The sequence below is a fragment of the Bidens hawaiensis genome, unplaced genomic scaffold (genome assembly GCF_021521415.1).
Source record: "Bidens hawaiensis isolate Kalapana, Puna unplaced genomic scaffold, B.hawaiensis_p1.1 tig00016044_1, whole genome shotgun sequence".
In the NCBI taxonomy this organism is placed as follows: Eukaryota; Viridiplantae; Streptophyta; class Magnoliopsida; order Asterales; family Asteraceae; genus Bidens; species Bidens hawaiensis.
In genome coordinates, this window is record NW_027492456.1 from 352,591 (window position 1) to 370,784 (window position 18,194).

The 18,194-nt window shown below is 32.1% G+C and overlaps 1 pseudogene; it reads left to right on the forward strand.

Annotated features, from left to right (window-relative positions):
- The first annotated feature begins 2,509 nt into the window (after positions 1-2,509).
- LOC143550502 (R-linalool synthase QH1, chloroplastic-like) lies at positions 2,510-16,228 on the forward strand (annotated as a pseudogene).
- The last annotated feature ends 1,966 nt before the right edge of the window (positions 16,229-18,194 follow it).

Genomic DNA, 18,194 nt, shown 5'->3' on the forward strand with positions numbered 1-18,194 from the left:
CTTTATGATTAAGGAATATTCATTCACACCGTTATAGCTAAAGTGATGTTCTTCCTGAAGAAGAAACATGACATATAATTGATAAATAAACAAAAGGGACTAAAGGTCCAAATGTTTTATATAAACAAATGATTTGTCAAGGTTTAAGCTATACAAAACAGACTACGGGGTCTGAAGCTAGATTGTTGAACTAGATATTTATACAAAGGTTATTCTCGTACTATAGGTCCGAGATAATAATCAATCAATCAATCAATAAGAAATCAGAAACAAGAATCAGTAATAGAAACTGATTACAGATAGGGGTCAGTAACCGAAACCGATCATATACAGGAGTCAGTGATAGAAACTGATTACAATCATAAAAGGTGAATACGCCCTAAACTTTTACAACTCTTTTAGAGTCTGACTGTTTGCATAGGATTTATGAATCCTTAAAACTTTGAGTTGCAATAGTAAGAAACGGGCATACACAGATTAAGAGTATACATGTGTCTGGATCCATTCATACATGGTGACTCGAAGTTCCTCGAGGCCATACATATCATCAAACATGCCTCGGAAGTCTACGACACTGTTCAGAGAAATGATATTGTGTATATGATTAACTGTACATGTACTTAGGGTTATCCCAATTGAGTTGGGTGCCTAATGAGTGTTGTCACCAAGGTATTATTGTTGTTTACACAATGATATTACAACAGAGTCAGCATCATTCACCGGCTATGTGCTGACGTATTTTTCCCCCACATTTCAGGGAAACTATAAAGAATAGAACTGACAGGCAAGATAGATTAGAAGATTGGAGACATAGTCATTAGAGGTGATCTGATGGCTCGGATATTTTATTCAAAATATTATAAAGAATCATATTTTCAAAAGACATGTATTTGAAGTATTAAAAGGGTATTCAAATCCCGAGATTTCAATATAATAATATTATTATTTTTAAAAGACTTCTGCTCGCATTTTATCAAACAATATTCAACGGGTATTCTAACCCGACATTTTATAAATGAATATTATATTTGACTTCCGCTAAAACAAACCCGCAACTATGATATATTTTCAAAACAAATACCAACTAACGGATGTCGCACCCAGGCCTTAAGTCGGGGTGTGACATTAAGGCTATTATAACCATAATAAACTATTTTCTAATTACGATTTATGATACCCTAAAGATTCTGAAAATTAATCAGAATTTAGTATCAATACTTAAGCTACATTATGATAGTTGTGAGGTTGCACAGCCAACATAAAGTCACTCTTACCTTAAACTCTCATATGATTTGTTTCCAATATATGGATTGAAACATGTATAAAATATAACTAGATGATACTATACACTTTCACACCTTTTGTTATCATGTAGATGAGAATTTTAACAAAAATAAATGAGACCTGTAAATTTCATCCATTAAAACTAAATTTCATGAGAAGTCATAACATGGTTAATGAGGATGATTTTTTCATCTAAACTCAGTCTTAGTGATTTTAATTATGTGTTAGATACCATAAACATTACTTGGCTTAAGCAATAAGTATGATCCACCAGAATTTATATTTCACTGATATTCGTGGAACTTATTCCAGACAGAATATTCAAACATAATTCTTTTATCATTTAAAAGACTCTCTATTTGTATCTGATCAGTCCTCTATGGTCCACGGCTTAAAGAAATCCATTCATATATATACTTAATACGATTTCTTCTAAATATGTCCATAAGTTTCTTTTGACATATAAACATTAAGGAAATCAAATCAAGTCTAACGTATGAATGACAGGTTCCCACGTTACATATATCATTGAAACTTCTCATGTAGCTTTTCTATAGATTCGAAGACTAGTGGGAGCATTAAGTGTCTTAATCTTAACTTGAAATATTTTCAAGATGTGGGGTGTGAAAACTTCATCATCTCAATTTACACCTCTTGTACAGTTAACTGCTCAGTCATGACACTGTTCCATCAAAATCTATCTCCTTAGAATCCAATCTTATTCTTATGAAAGTTTCATTAATGCTTAAATATGGGCATACTCAGATTTCTTACTATAATAATCCTCACCATGAGAAACCACAATGACTAACGTCATTAACTTGTTTCAGAATATATTAGTCTTTAAATATTAACCCTAAGCATGCTTATTTTCTTAAGGTTTCTAAGATCAGTGGGAGCAACACGAATTACTTCGGTTCGGGTTCGGGTTCGGGTTAGTCTTTTCTCGGGTTAGGTTTCTTCGGGTCGGGTTAGTTCAGGTTTGGGTTAGTTCGGGTTCGGGTTTTTTTGGGTTGGATTTCAGGTTTCGGGTAAAAGTGACAGCCCTATAAATTACTATACAAATTAAACATTCCTAAGGGCTTACATGAAAATTTTGATTATGGCTACTTGGGCTTTACAAAAAGTACTAAAGTATGAGTAATGGAGGTTTTGAGGTGATGTTAAATTCAATGATTATATTTCTCTGCTCCTGTTTGAGTTTTAAGCAAAACTGAGTGTTAAAATGTCACAATCCACGCCAAACGATGTGACTGCAAAGTCAATCCCTAGACGATCAGCAAACTATGCGCCATCATTATGGTCATTTGATCATATTCAATCACTTTCTAGTGAATACAAAGTATGATTAGTATTATATTTCCAATTACTTATAGTTCGGCTAATTGTCTAAAGTATATTTGATAGGACTTCATGAAATCGTAGAACTAATAAAAAGGACTTCTAGGAAAGTCATAGTTTTGGTTAGGAATATGGCTTAGGCCCATAAATTTACCTATTATAATTATTGTTTATTTTGTTCGCTAATTTCTTTTGTTAGTACTAATTACTACAATATTCTAAAATATAATTTTATATTTTACATGTTTTACTACTACGTTAGTGTTTCGGATCCGGGTGTTTCACTGGAAACAACCTCTTTATTCCCAATGATTGATTGTAAGGTTCGCCTACATCCACCATCCCCGACCCTATGGATAACTTTTGCTATTTATGAGATTTACTTAGTATGATTGTTGTTGTATATTTGATGAATAATTCTTATAATATTCAACCATTTAGGGAGAAGATCACAAGGCAAGAGCAGATGCGTTAAAAGACACGGTGAAGCTAATGATACACAAAGCAGGAAATCAATTAAACACCCTAGAGATGATAGATGATTTGCAAAGAATTGGAATATCGTATCACTTCGAAGATGAAATTAGAAGTCTCCTTGAGATGATTAATTGCAATTATTACAAAACTCATGAACAGTGGAATGAAATAGATTTGAACCTTAAAGCCCTTGGATTTTGACTACTTACAGCATGGTTATCATGTTCCTCAAGGTATATTATTATATTAAATTTGTATTCATAAGATAACTACTTAAATAAAATAAATAAATTAATAAATAAAAATTGCCACTAATTTGGGTTGTATACATGCAATGACGGACTTAAATACATCTTAATTAAAAAAAAATCTTGTTCGACTAGAAAGAAATTATTAACCTTGATATAACTTTATACCGGAATAAATGAAGACCCCTAAAATGGCGCGCACGTAGAGGCCTACTCATAGCAGCAATCCCGCATATTCCCTTTGATGAAGTGTAGTTAAGTTTCTATTAAAACACTAAACGTTATGTTTATTTGGCTTATATTTAGAGATATTTCACAACTTTAAGGACAAGACTCAAAATTTTAAGCCACACTTAGTCGGTGATGTAATGGGGATATTGAATTTGTACGAGGCTTCATATTATTCATTTGAGGATGAAGACATACTGGATCATGCTAGAGACTTCACAACAAATTATCTCATAGAGAATCGATACATGATTGATGAGAGTATATCATTGTTAGTAAACCATGCGTTGGAGCTTCCACTACACTGGAGAGTTCCGAGGGTAGAGGCAAAGTGGTTTATCGAACTCTGCATGAAAAGAACCGACATGAATCCCACTTTGCTCGAGCTTGCAAAATTGGATTTTGATAAGTTCAGGCTACTCATATTGATGATTTGAAACACGCATCAAGGTATCATTTCTACCTCGTGTGACCAGAGTGCTTAGTTACACATATGTACCGTATTATTTCAGTTCCTATTTTAAGGATTGATTAAAATTAATAGGTCGATAAAATCTTTGAATGCTTTTGATTATTCTAATCTAATTATAATGCACTAATTATAATAGGGGGTGGAGAAATACAAAATGGGATAAAAAGCTCAGCTTTAGTAGAGACCGGTTGGTGGAACATTTCCTATGGTCTACTGGTTTTGGTCATCTACCTCGGCATAGCCTTGGAAGGAGAACACTAACAAAGGTTAATTCCATGATTACCGCTATCGATGATATCTATGATGTGTATGGTACTTTGGATGAACTTGAACAATTTACTAAGGTCATTAATAGGTATACTATACTTTCTTCACTTAATATATTTCATGATGTTAACAACTACTACGTGAACCAAATTTATGAGAACTGATCAAAAAAATTAATTACTAGATGGGATACCAATGCAATGGATGAACTCCCAGATTATATGAAGATATGTTTCATAGGGTTCCAAAACACGATTAATGAGATTGCATATAACACATTGACAGACATAGGGTTCCACAGCCTTCCGTACCTTAAGAAAGGAGTAACTAAATCATTTCAATCTTCGACTATAAAATTGTTATGTTGACACAAATCAAGATCTTATATTTTTGGAATGGAAATTTTGCAGTGGGCGGGTTTATGCAAGGCATACCTAGTCGAAGCACGGTGGTACAACAATGGATATATACCAACACTACAAGAATACTTGGATAATGCTTATGTATCAATATCGGGTCCAACAATACTCATGCATGTTAACTTTTTAACATCAGCTGGTTCAAGTACTGAAATCATGCAATGCATGCCGGTACTTGAGAAAATAGTTTACTACTCATCATTAATCTTTCGACTGGCTGATGACTTGGGGACATCCACGGTATGCCCTAATATAGTTGGCAAAACAATTGGTATATTATGGGTATATAAGAGCATTTACACATACACACATATATATAGGCAAAGTATAGAATGAAAGCCTACTTGAGTTGTGAAAACCCGCGAAAACCCTATGTAACATAGTTTTTTTTTTGGTTACATGTGACATATGTTGTAACATTTAATACAAAATATCGAAACATTAAAAAAAATTGTTTTGCTATTTTTTAAAATTTTTTTACTAATTGTTTTATATGTTTTTAGGAGAGAGAAAAAGTTATATTTATGTTAACATTTTTTAATAACTTTAATGATGGAACACAAGATTTAATCTTTAATTATAAATATGTGGTTGAGAATGGGTTTCTAGAGTTTTCACAACTCAAGTGAGTTTTTATTTTAACCTAACCCTATATATATATATATATATATATATATATATATATATATATATATATATATAGGATCAGGATCATGTAAAAACTTTTTAGAAATTGAGAATCATGAGAACTATTTTGGACCACAAAAAAACCCAAAAATAAAAAAATCATAAAACACAAAAAACACAAAAATAAAAAAGTAAAAAAACCAAAATTCTTATTTATCATCGCGGTTTCATAAAAAAATTCTCGGTTTAGCTAAATTATACATATATGTATAATAATTACATATATGTAAACACATGTTTTGTTTATACATATATGTATAATTTAAGGTAAATGATAATGTACATATGTACACATTACGTAACTAGAGATTAACTAAAATTATACACATGTGTATATATATAATACGAATTAATTTTATTTTTTATGAAACCGTAATGAAATATAAGAATTTGGGTTTTTAATTTTTAAATTTTTTGTTTTTTTTTTTTGTTTTATAATTTTTAGTTATTTTTATAGGTTTTTTTAGTGGCCCAAAATGGTTCTCAAAGTTCTCAATTTGCAAAAGGTTCTCTTAGGATCCTTACCCCTTAAATATATATAAACGAAAAGTTTAAAATATCTCTGGATGCTTCCTACATTCTCTCAATCCACCATATTGTTTTATTTGGAAATGGAGGCTTCCATGCATTTGATTCGAATTTACGGCAATGGGTCACCAAACCCAGACAACCCTTAAACGAGTTATAACATCTAATTATGTTTTAATCTCACCAACTATTTCATATGAAAATCCTATAAAATAGGCATACACTAAAAATTAATATCCATTTTTTAAGACGGAATTATGGAAATTGTCCTTTATCTTTGCCTCAAATTTCACTCGTGGTCCTTTATCTTCAAAATGAATCTGTTTTATCCTTTATGTTTAGATATCCAACAGTGTTTGTACTTTAGCCCTAACCCAGTTAGTTTTTCTCGTTAAGTCAGGTCAATGCCTAGCACATGAGGTCACATTAGTCATTTTACCTATTAAATTAAAATAATATTTTAATAAATAAACAAAAACAATAAAAAATATACTTAATATACATTTACATTCTTTCTCTCTCCCACTTCTTCTTCTTCCTCCATAGCCACCAAGCTTTCCGGCAGCCATCACCAAGCTCTTCGACAGCCACCACCGCCACCGTCTTCTCCGACAAAGAATACATATAATCCTTATTCTCTCTCTCTCACCTCTACACCACACCACCGCCACCCGAGTACAACCATTACTGGTCCCCAAATCCACCTCATCCAATTTCAGATAAATAGGTGATGCACCTCATCCAACTGGCCGGATTTTTTTTTCACTGTTTCTTCTCGTAAGTGACCTGCCATCTATGATTGTTGTTGATCTCTTTCTCTCTTATTCAACCCCAAAACCTACCCTTCTCATCTCCATCGTTTTTCCCCATCAAATTCCTCGATTTAACTTACAGACTGTGGAGTTCAAATCTGGCGATGGGGTTCACATCTCTTATTTTAGCCACCTGCTAGGGTTCCGACGAAGAAGGCAGCCGGCAATGGCGGCGAAGCCATCCGGCGATGGGGGTTGATCAAATGTTATGTAAGGCCCCGAACCCGGTAGCCCTACTTTAACGTCGGATTTACTCATAAACACAGTCCTTCAAATCAGAGTTTATTAAAACTTTTCGCGGAATATAAAACATCAATCATTTGTTACAAAACATTAAATCTTTTCTTTGATACCATAACACAAAACTTTATATTTAAAACATCTTTACTTCTTTCTTCAGATGCCAGCTGTTCAATCCATGCCGTGTGTCATCCTCATGCTAACTCTATAATCAGCTCACCTGCGTGCATACTAAAAGTCAGCTACGCTGAGTGAGTTCTAGTTAATCGAACGCCATACAATACATACACATACATACATATCTGTAGATACATATCCATACTTCACTAGTTACCCTTCTGTTCTACATACATACTTGCTACCATACATACATACATATCTACAATCACTAACCTCAGTCTACCGAGAGTACGTTTATAGTTCACCGTCTATACCTGTACTCAAGGTCGTGAACACGTACAAGGTTCGCAGTCCTTACCTATGTTCACCATTTATGGTACGTACAAGGATCGCGGTCCTTCCCTATACCATAGTACATCCACAACACGTACAAGGTTCACAGTCCTTCCCTATGTTGCAACCTAATTCATAGCACGTACGAGGTTCGCAGTCCTCCCCTATGCTACAAAATCAGCACGTATAAGGTTCACAGTCCTTTCCTATGCTGAAATACATCCACAACACGTACAAGGTTCGCAGTCCTTCCCTATGTTGCAACCTAATTCATAGCACGTACGAGGTTCGCAGTCCTCCCCTATGCTACAAATACAGCACGTATAAGGTTCACAGTCCTTTCCTATGCTGACGCCTATCTACATTACGTATAAGGTTCGCAGTCCTTATCTACGTTTACATATATCATCTACTTCACGTATAAGGCTCGCAGTCCTTAACTACGCCATTACCAGCCGAGTCTATGTCCGACAGAAGCTAGAGGGATTTGCCATCCTAACTTACTATGTCGTACGTAGAACTCACATGCCATTCGTGTACCTATATACACATACTTACATTATAACATAAGAACACTCTAGGCATTCTTTAACTCATTCATTTAACAACCATACCCCTTGTCGTTACGTGCAATATCTGAAGATCGTTCACGCCCCGACAAGTATTCATTTGAAATATTCATACATCTTCGATATATAATATTCGTACCTTTATTTTTAACCTGACAGTACGCGCAATATCCGAAGATCATTCGCGTACCGACAAACAATCATTCATATCTATCACACATATCACATATGACATACACTTATCACTTAGGATAAATGTATTAACAACACATCGAGTATGCACACAGCCCCGAAAACATAACAAGGAATGGGGCTAGAAACTCACCTGAACACGGTTACGTTCACCGTTAATCGTAATCCCTTTCTTCAGCTGTGCACGGCTGACTGTATAACAAGTACACGTATCAAACAACTATCACTACTCATATCATCTTTCCAGTCTTAACTACTACCCACAACGAACGGGGGTCCGGGGGCAGCGCCCCTGGCAGCGGGGTCTAGGGGCGGCAGCCCCTAGCAGGGTCCAAGGGGCAGAGCCCCTGGCTGGGGTCGAGCTGCCATGTCAGCTTGGAAAAATTTTATTTCCATTAACTGTCTTAACACATTTTTCATTAGATTTTTAATTTAGTTTCTAAGCGAACTTAACTTTAGGCGAAGTTAAACCTTAAGCGAACTTAGCTTTAGGCGAAGTTAAACCTTAGGCGAACTTAGCTTTAGGCGAAGTTAAACCATAGGCGAACTTAGCTTTAGGCGAAGTTAAACCTTAGGCGAACTTAGCTTTAGGCGAAGTTCATCAGGCGAACTTAGCTTGCAGGCGAAGTTCATCAGGCGAACTTAGCTTGCAGGCGAAGTTGTCGTCTGCAGGTTCTGTTCGCTCTTAAATCCTTCGTTCCTTAACCAAATAACTCGATTTAGGTACCCATTGAATCGTCTGACCAGCGCCTACAAACCCCAACTATCAAATCGACCTAACATCGATGTTTAGAGGGTGCGATTTAGGCATATAGGTTACGGGTCCTTTATATCAATCGATTAACCCATCAAATCATAACCATTTTCAGTAAGTTTAGCTTTGTTGGATTCGTTTTTACCATACAAACTCAGATCTACCATTTCTCAAATCAAACCGAACCTATACGAACGATTTCTAACCATAAACGTACCTTGAACGAGTCGAACTTACGAACACGAGCTGGTCTTGTTGCTTTGGTTCGTCACGACGATCTAGCACCAACTAACGTTTACTCTCTCTCGGATCCTGCTCGTTTATGGTGTGTGTTTTTGAATGTGTAGAGATTAGAATGGAAAGAGATGAGGTTTAGGGTTTTATGGTGGTTTAGGGGATATTTATATCCCTTAAAGCCCATGGACCTAAGGCCCATTCTCATTTAACCCATCTCAAATAATCTAACACTAGCCCGACTCATACCAACTCCTACTCTATTATTTATTTCCCGAACCCGAGTCAACTTTCCCTCTATTATTAAGTAATATAATTAATATCATTTTGGAAATTTCGGGATGTTACATGTTAGGGTCATTCCAGTAAAGAAAAGAGCCGCATCTAAGTGTCATCATTGTTGAGGGTGGTTGCTGCGGCAGGTGTTCAAGCTGTGACGGTAAGGTTTAAATTTGGGGATGAGGAGGTTGGTAGGTGTGGTGGTGAACCAGTAGGGCTTGGCGGTGGTAACAGGCGATGTTGGCTGGTGGTAAATAGGAGGGACAGAGAGAGTGTGTGTGTGTATTTCTACTCATTATTTATATATAATATATATATTATATGTGCCCTCGTGTGCTAGGCATGTGACCTGACTTAACGGAAAAACTAGCTGGGTTAAGGGCAAAGGACAAACACTGTTGAATTTCTAAACGTAAAAGATAAAACAAATCAATTTTGAAGATAAAGGACCAAGAGTGAAATTTGGGATAAAGATAGAGGTTAATTTCTATAATTCTGTCTTTTTTTTAAAAAAGATATTATTTATATTATGAAACAATGTTATAGTAAAAAAAAAATAAGCGGGTCATGAGTCTCACGAAACCCAGATAGCTTTTAAACCGGGTTATATAACATCTCAATTATTTGTGATGCCATTTTATCATATTATTAACTTCCTTACAATAAATAAAATTAACATTCAAAAAAATATATAAATATTATAAATGAAAAATGAAAACAACCCTCGTAATACGAGGTATAAAGCCTAGTATGTGTATACACACACACACACACACATATATATATACATATATATATATATATATGTATATATGGGTGGGATCAAATGAAAACTCCTATTAAAGAGAAAAATTAAAAACTCATAAAGAATTATTTTTAACTTTTTTAAAAAAAAATTGTAGTTTCTTTTTTTTTCCATTATTCTTATATGTTAATATTGTTACCAAAAAAAAAGAAAAGAAAAGAAAAAGAAAAAAACCTTGTCGGTGTAGTACACATGTGTAATAGTGCGCATGGCATATATGCAAGAGTGTTGTATTGCATAGAGTACAACACTAATAAACATATTTGATACACAATATTGTATATATACAATATAAGACTAATACACACATCAAATACACATTAGTACGTATGTATAATACAACATTAATGCACATGTGCACTAAATCGACTTTTATTTTTTATATTTATTATTATTATTATTACTATTTTGCATATAATACAACACTACTGCACATATAATACAACACACAAATATTAAATATACGTAATTAAACACTATTGAACATAAAAATATATAGTAATACACATGTGTAATACAACAGCATTGCACAATAATATGTTTGTGCATTACAACGTTTTTTTTTTCGGGTGAAGGGTAACAAAAATATAAGAATAATGACAAAAACGAAAATTTGAAAATATTTTTTTTATTTTTAATTAAAAATAATTCTTTAGGAGTTTTTAAGTTTTCACTTTGAGTATGAGTTTTCTATTGATCCTCTCCCTATATATATATATATATATATATATACGGGAAGGATATTTTGAGAACTTGATAAGTTGTAAGAATTTTAAGAAGTAAATATATATGGACCACACAATCATTTAAAGGTGTATAGAATATATGGTTGAGATAAATCTGATTAATAAATGAATTAGGAGAGAGAATTAAGATGTGTGATGAGTTACACTAGTCTAAACAACAGATACACCTATGTAAAAAGTCGATTCGGTGTGTAAAAAATTACTGTAATTTTTTTACGTACATGTAACCTACATATTACATATATGTAAAAAATTGTTACGCTGAGTTATTTTGAGTTCTAAAACTCAAAGTGGTTCTTAAAAATTGTGTTTTACTTTTTTTTGTTTTTTTTATTCAGGAGTTTTTTATAATTTTTTAGGGTTTTTTTCTATGAATCCTTCTCATCGTTCTCATTTCGTCCCCCCTTTTAAAATAACTTGACCTATATATATATGGGTTAATATATATATATATAGCTCCTTATTATTGAGAACTATAGAAAAACTACAGAAATATTTTTAACTTTTTTAAAAATTACATTTTCAATTTTTTTTTTCTTTTATCCATCTTAAATGTTGTTATTATTCCAAAAAACGTTAAAAAACAAAATTCGATGTAGTGCATATATGCAAAAATATTGTATTGTATTTGTATAGTAGTGTGTGTTGCATATATGCAATAGTGTGTATTGTATAATTGCAAAACAGTTGTACTATATGCAAAAATAAAACGTCGATGTAGATAATCAAGAAAGAACTCCTGTCTAGAGAGATACGTTGAAAACTAATAATTAAATATTTTAAATTATTTTATAAAAAAATATTTTCAATTTTTTTTCTTTCGCCATTCTTATATGTTGTTATTCTTTATTATAAAAAAATTAAAATAAATAAAAATAAAAAAAGTCAATTAGTGGACATATACAATAGTGTTGTATTACATATGTGTAATAATGTTTATTGCATATGTGAAATAATGTTGTATTGCAAATATGCAATAGTGTGTATTTTATACATGCAACAGTGTTTTATTGCAAAAATAAAAAGAAGTCAATGTACAATAGTGTTGTATTACATATATGCAATAGTATGTATTGCATATTTGCAAATTTTGTTGTATTTTCATAGTTACAATAGTAAGTATTGTATGCGCAATAGTGTTGTATTATGTGCAATACACATTATTACGTATGTGCACCACATCGACTGTTTTCTATATTTTTTATTTTTTTTTCTGGTGAAGAATAACAACATATAAGAAACATGAAATAAAAAATTACAAAATATATTTTTAAAAACTATTAAAAATATATCTTTATTAGTTCTTAAGTTCTCTTTTTAATAGAGGTTCTCTTTTGATCCACCCATATATATGTGTGTGTGTGTGTGTGTGTGTGTGTGTGTGTGAAAGGATTAAAATAATAAATTCTATTTTCCTAAAAAGAGCATGCAGGAATGCTTTAAAATAAAGCATATCATATATATATATATATATATATATATATATATATATATATATATATATATATATATATATATGCTAAGTATAAAATGGAAACCCACTTGAGTTATGAAAACTCTAGAAACTCATTCTCAACCACATGTTTTTAATTAATGTTTAAATCTTGTGGTCCACAATTAAAGTGAATAAAAAATGTAAATATAAATATAACTTTTTCTCTCTCCTGAAAACATATATAAAAATTAGTAAAAAAATGTTAAAAAATAGCAAAACATTTTTTTTTTGATGTTTCGATGTTTTGTATTAAATGTTACAATATATATTACATGCAAAAAAAAACGATGTTACATAGGGTTTTCGCGGGTTTTCACAACTCAAGTGTGTTTTCATTTTAACCTTACCCTATATATATATATATAACTATAAGATGTAAATATGACTCGATGAAGTTTTTAGGAATTATTAATTTCCATCACTAGATCTTAGATCCAAGAGTCCATATCTATTCCACGGCTTCTTAGGAAAAAATGTTTAGTTTTGGGTGTGTGTTTGTGTGTGTGTGTGTGTAATAGTTTGAGCCTCCTGTGTTATAAGGGTTTATTTAGATTTTTGTTTTTAATAATTTTGGTATTTTAAATTTTGTAATGATTTATTTATATTTTAACACAGATTTAATACGTATATATTAGTTTGTTACATTAATTATATGTTTTTTAACGTTTGGGCTCTTTCAATTGAGATGCGTAGGTTTTTTAGATTTTCAACGAATGAACATAAACGAACACGAACATTTTGATTTTTCTACCTGAACAAACATGAACATAAATATTTGTCATATTAAAAGGGGGGGGGGGGTGATGTAGGTGACGATGGTGGTTGATGCATGAAATGAGAGGTTTCAGTGGTAATGGGAAGTTAATCGGTGACGGAGAGGATAGATCGCAACAGAAAATATGTTGAGGAGAAAAACTAAATTAGGGTTTGATGATGAAAGAGTTTCACTAATAAATTAGATGTTATAACCCATTTAAGGGCTATCCAGGTTTGATGAGACCCACGACCCGCGAAAGTTATTGTTTGATTATTAAAGAGTTATTTCACAAATAAATCAGATGTTATGACCCGTTTTTGGGTTTGATGAGACCCATAACCCACGAAAATTAATGTTTGATTATGAAATAGTTTCACAAACAAATGAGACGCTATAACCCATTTAGGGAATATCCAGGTTTGGTGAGACCCACACTCGTTAATTTGGGTCAAATGGAAGAGTAGCCTCAGATCACAAATAAAGCAATATAGTGACTTGAGAGGGAGTGGGGAGCAATCAGTGAGTGACAAATAAGATTTTTTGTAGACACACACACACACACACACATATATATACACACACACACGCACACAAAAGAGTGTTCAAATAAAAAACAATTGTTTTATGAAAATTGTAAGAAGGTTTTAAATTAAAACACACTGGCTAGATAAGAAACTACACCATGTAAATAGGATACTATATAGTTTTAAGAAACTACTAATCTCAACTACTAGTTTTTTACATTAACCCTACCACACACACACACACACACACATATATATATATATATATATATGTGTGTGTGTGTGTGTGTGTGTGTGTAAAAGATTCAATATAATAATCTCTTATCGTACATTACTTGCGCGGCTTCATACACCATCAATTTCAAAAAACACGTGTTGGAAATATTGTAAATTCTTTCAATTCGTTTCCTTTCAATTAATTGTTACGACCATTCAACCATCGTCACTGACTCCATTGCAGACACTTCAATTGAATTACAAAATTGAAAATTGATTTCAACTGATAAAAGTCTAAGTTCGTTCGATATTTTTTCATATGATGAAAACGATGATCAAATCGATGGTCAATTGATGATTTTAGTGTCTAATTTCATGTTATAAAAAGCTTAATTTCATATATGATCTTGTGAACGGTTGAAGGTTTGTGCTGAGTGTTTAAAGTTTTTTATTCTGAATTTCTTAAGCTTTTTTTTTCCTGAACTTCTTGTTCTGAATTTCTTAGAATTTTGTTATGAATATTTTAAATTTTGTTCTGAACTTCTTAGTTTTTATTCTGAATTTCTTTGATTTTTGTTCAGAACGTTTTAAGTTTTGTTTTGAACTTTTTAGTTTTTTTGTTCTGAATTTCTCATATTTTTCTTCTGAATGTCTTAAGTTTTGTTTTAAACTTCTTTGTTTTCTGTTTTGAATTTTTTAGACTTTTGTTATGAATGTTTTAAGTGTGTAATTATTTTGTTCATTTGTTCTAAGTTACTTATAATTTTCTCCTAAACGTTTAAAGTGTGTTTGTTTTTGTCAGAACATTTAAATGTACACAATGTCTTCATTTTTGTTCAGAACGTTTATATATAATATTTTAAACCCTAATTGGAGCTCAATTGAGTGTATTATTCTGCATTTTCATAATCGATTGATGATTCTAAAGCCTCCTACACATCAATTCGATTGATTAAAACATCAATTTTGATCAATTTAAAGGTTCTTTTTGTTCAACGGCGTTCTGTTTTGACTTTGGTTTTTGACTTTTGAGATTTCATACTTTAAGCTCTGATTAAGGTTTAGAAATTGGATGAGAAAGAGCGAGGAGCTCAGATTTTGGATCAGAATTGATTTGTAATCGATGAATTTGATTATGAACTAGTTTTTGGTTGTTTACGAAATCACCGCCGCCCGTTTTGTAATCTCACACTCTGGAAGGTCACGTACATCATATACGACAAACCATTATTGTACAATAAGCCACTTATATATATATATATATATAGGGAAGTATAGAATGAAAACCCATTTGAGTTGTGAAAACCTTATGTAACATCGTTTTTTTTTTTCACACGTAATATATGTTGTAACATTTAATACAAAACATCGAAACATAAAAAAAATTGTTTTGCTATTTTTTAACATTTTTTTAGTAATTTTTTTTTATGTTTTTAGGAGAGAGAAAAAGTTATATTTATGTTTACATTTTTTATTAACTTTAATTATGGACCACATGATTCAAACTTTAATTAAAAACATGTGATTGAGAATGTGTTTTTAGAGTTTTCATAACTCAAGTGGGTTTTTATTTTAACCTAACCCTATATATATATCATGTATTTTTTGTGAGTGAATTAAAGAGAAAATTAAAAATATATTCAAAACATAAAAAATTATTATTTAATTAAATATACAAAATTATGAGAAATCAAGTGGGTGTAAGTGGTTTTTAACGGATGAACAAGTTTTATGATAATGATGTTTTTTTTTACCTAAATTATGAAAATGATGATTCCAACGTGATTGCGCAAAATGCTCATCATTCAAATTTTGTGTACCATATTTTATTCAAATTTGATGTTTTTTTAAAATAATATGGAAACAAACAAACTTACACATTTTGTTATTCCTTTAAGGATGAATTAGCAAGAGGGGATACTTCAAAATCAATTCAGTGTTACATGCATGAGAGTGTGCTACTGAAGAAGAAGCTAGAAGTCACATCAAAGAATTGATCAGGGAGACATGGAAGAAACTTAACAAAGAACGGGAACATGCTAATTCTCAATTTTCGCTGGGAGTTCATTAACTATGCAACAAACATACCTAGGATGGCACAATTCATGTACAGTGAAGGAGATGGTCATGGTCGTCCAGATATAACTAAATCCCATATATCATCGTTGTTTTTTAATCCGATCCAAGGAAAAAATAGTTAAAAATGTATTTTGGAGGGGATCTTTATTTATAAATAAGATGTTGCGACTAATAATTTATCTATCACGAAGAATATATATATATCTACCTATACTATTAAAACAAAACCATTCTTTCACATGTCATTCAGCTAAAGTAGCCAACTAGAATACCAACTAATACTATTATCAATTTTAGAATTACTAACAAAGTTACAAATATCACTCTAAATGTTGTATTAAATTAGGTTTTTAGATATTTATGAATTACAAAATTTTATTTATCATTATTTGTATCTTATGAATCTATAAGGTATGTTATTATATATATTATTAAATTTAACTTTTGTTGCAATTTTTTAACCACCCGTGTATTACACAGGTTATATATATATATATATATATATATATATATATATATATATATATATATATATATATATATAAGGTATAGTTTTCTTTGTATTCACTACTACAAAAGTATTTGCAATAGAAATTCCATAGGAAAATTAGCGATTAATCCACTATAATAAGTGGGTATGTAAATGTGTAATAATGACGATTAACAGGCTCTTATGACAATGCTGCTAGAGACACAAATGTAACACTATTATCTAGACACCCTTTGATTATGATTTAAATCAAAATAACCTAGTATATTTACATATATTTTTTTCGCTCAAATAATACAATCTGTAATACGTGGTATGTACGGAATAACCTCAAAAACGATTTGTTCGTATAACCCAGGGCTGTTCAAAAAGCTTGAGGCTCGAAGCTCGGGCTAGTGGCTCGCTCGATAAAAGCTCGAATAAAACTAGCTATAAAAAGTTGATTTGAAATATCCTGAGCTGATTTGGATCATTTTTGTAACCAAGCCAAAATCGCCCCTGGCTCGGCTCGTTGGCTCGATCTTAAGCTCGTTTAACTTCAAAATCAAGCTAGAGCCTAGCTAAGTTGCCTCGTTTAATTTTGAGCCCGAGCTCGAAACCACTCTGGCTCGACTCGGGCTCGGCTCGTGAACAGCCCAAGTATAACCAATATAAAGATTTCTCATTAAACTTAAAACGATTACAATGAAGTGGTAGACAAACAAGCAATGAATTGGACTATGGAATCCAACTATTAGTGTGCGATGTTTTGGTGGATAAAAACATGATCAACAAGAATAATAGATGAATATCAATTAACCCTTTCTTGTATAAGATTTTGCTTGTGTAACAATATGACTATGTGTTAGAAAACCGAATGATTATCTAAAACAGTAAAAAATAGAGCAAGAAATGATAACAGTGAACCGGGCTTGTATTTGACACAATTCCCTTAAATAGATTCGCGGTCTGTTCCTAAGGTACGCTGGTTCTAAGCAGCAGCAGCGTACTGTCGGACTTGATCACATGCCTGGAATGAAAATGGATCAATGTTGTGGTAGAGAGATTGAGAGTGATATTGTTTTTGTGTGTTTTGAAATGATGCATCTGATATGGTTTTATAGCCATAAAACCGATAACTGAATAATGACCATTAGTGATACTGAATAATGACCATTAGTACACAATAATACTAAATAATGGCCACTAGTGCAGTTTAAATAGAAAAATAATGATCATTAATAATTATAATAATGATTAATCATTGCTAATCCAACAGTTATGAAATGCATTAGTTAATAGTCTCAAAAACGAGTGCAAAATTGCCTCACGTGGGCCTGGTTTTTCAGAGCTACATTTGTATCCATGGGACGTGTGGAGACGCACGAGTTCGAAAAAATTCCAGTCTAGAAACCCAATTTGGCACCCCCCCCCCCTCACCCACCCACACGGGTAGGACTGGAGGTAAACCATATCATAAAGCTTCAATTAGGTAGTAAAATGTTCCCACACCAATGTGGGATAAGCATTTACCACGTTTACATTTAAGATTATCATTAACACTTATACCCAAAACATCCAACAATCCTCCACATGAATGGAGGTCGAAACAATATTAT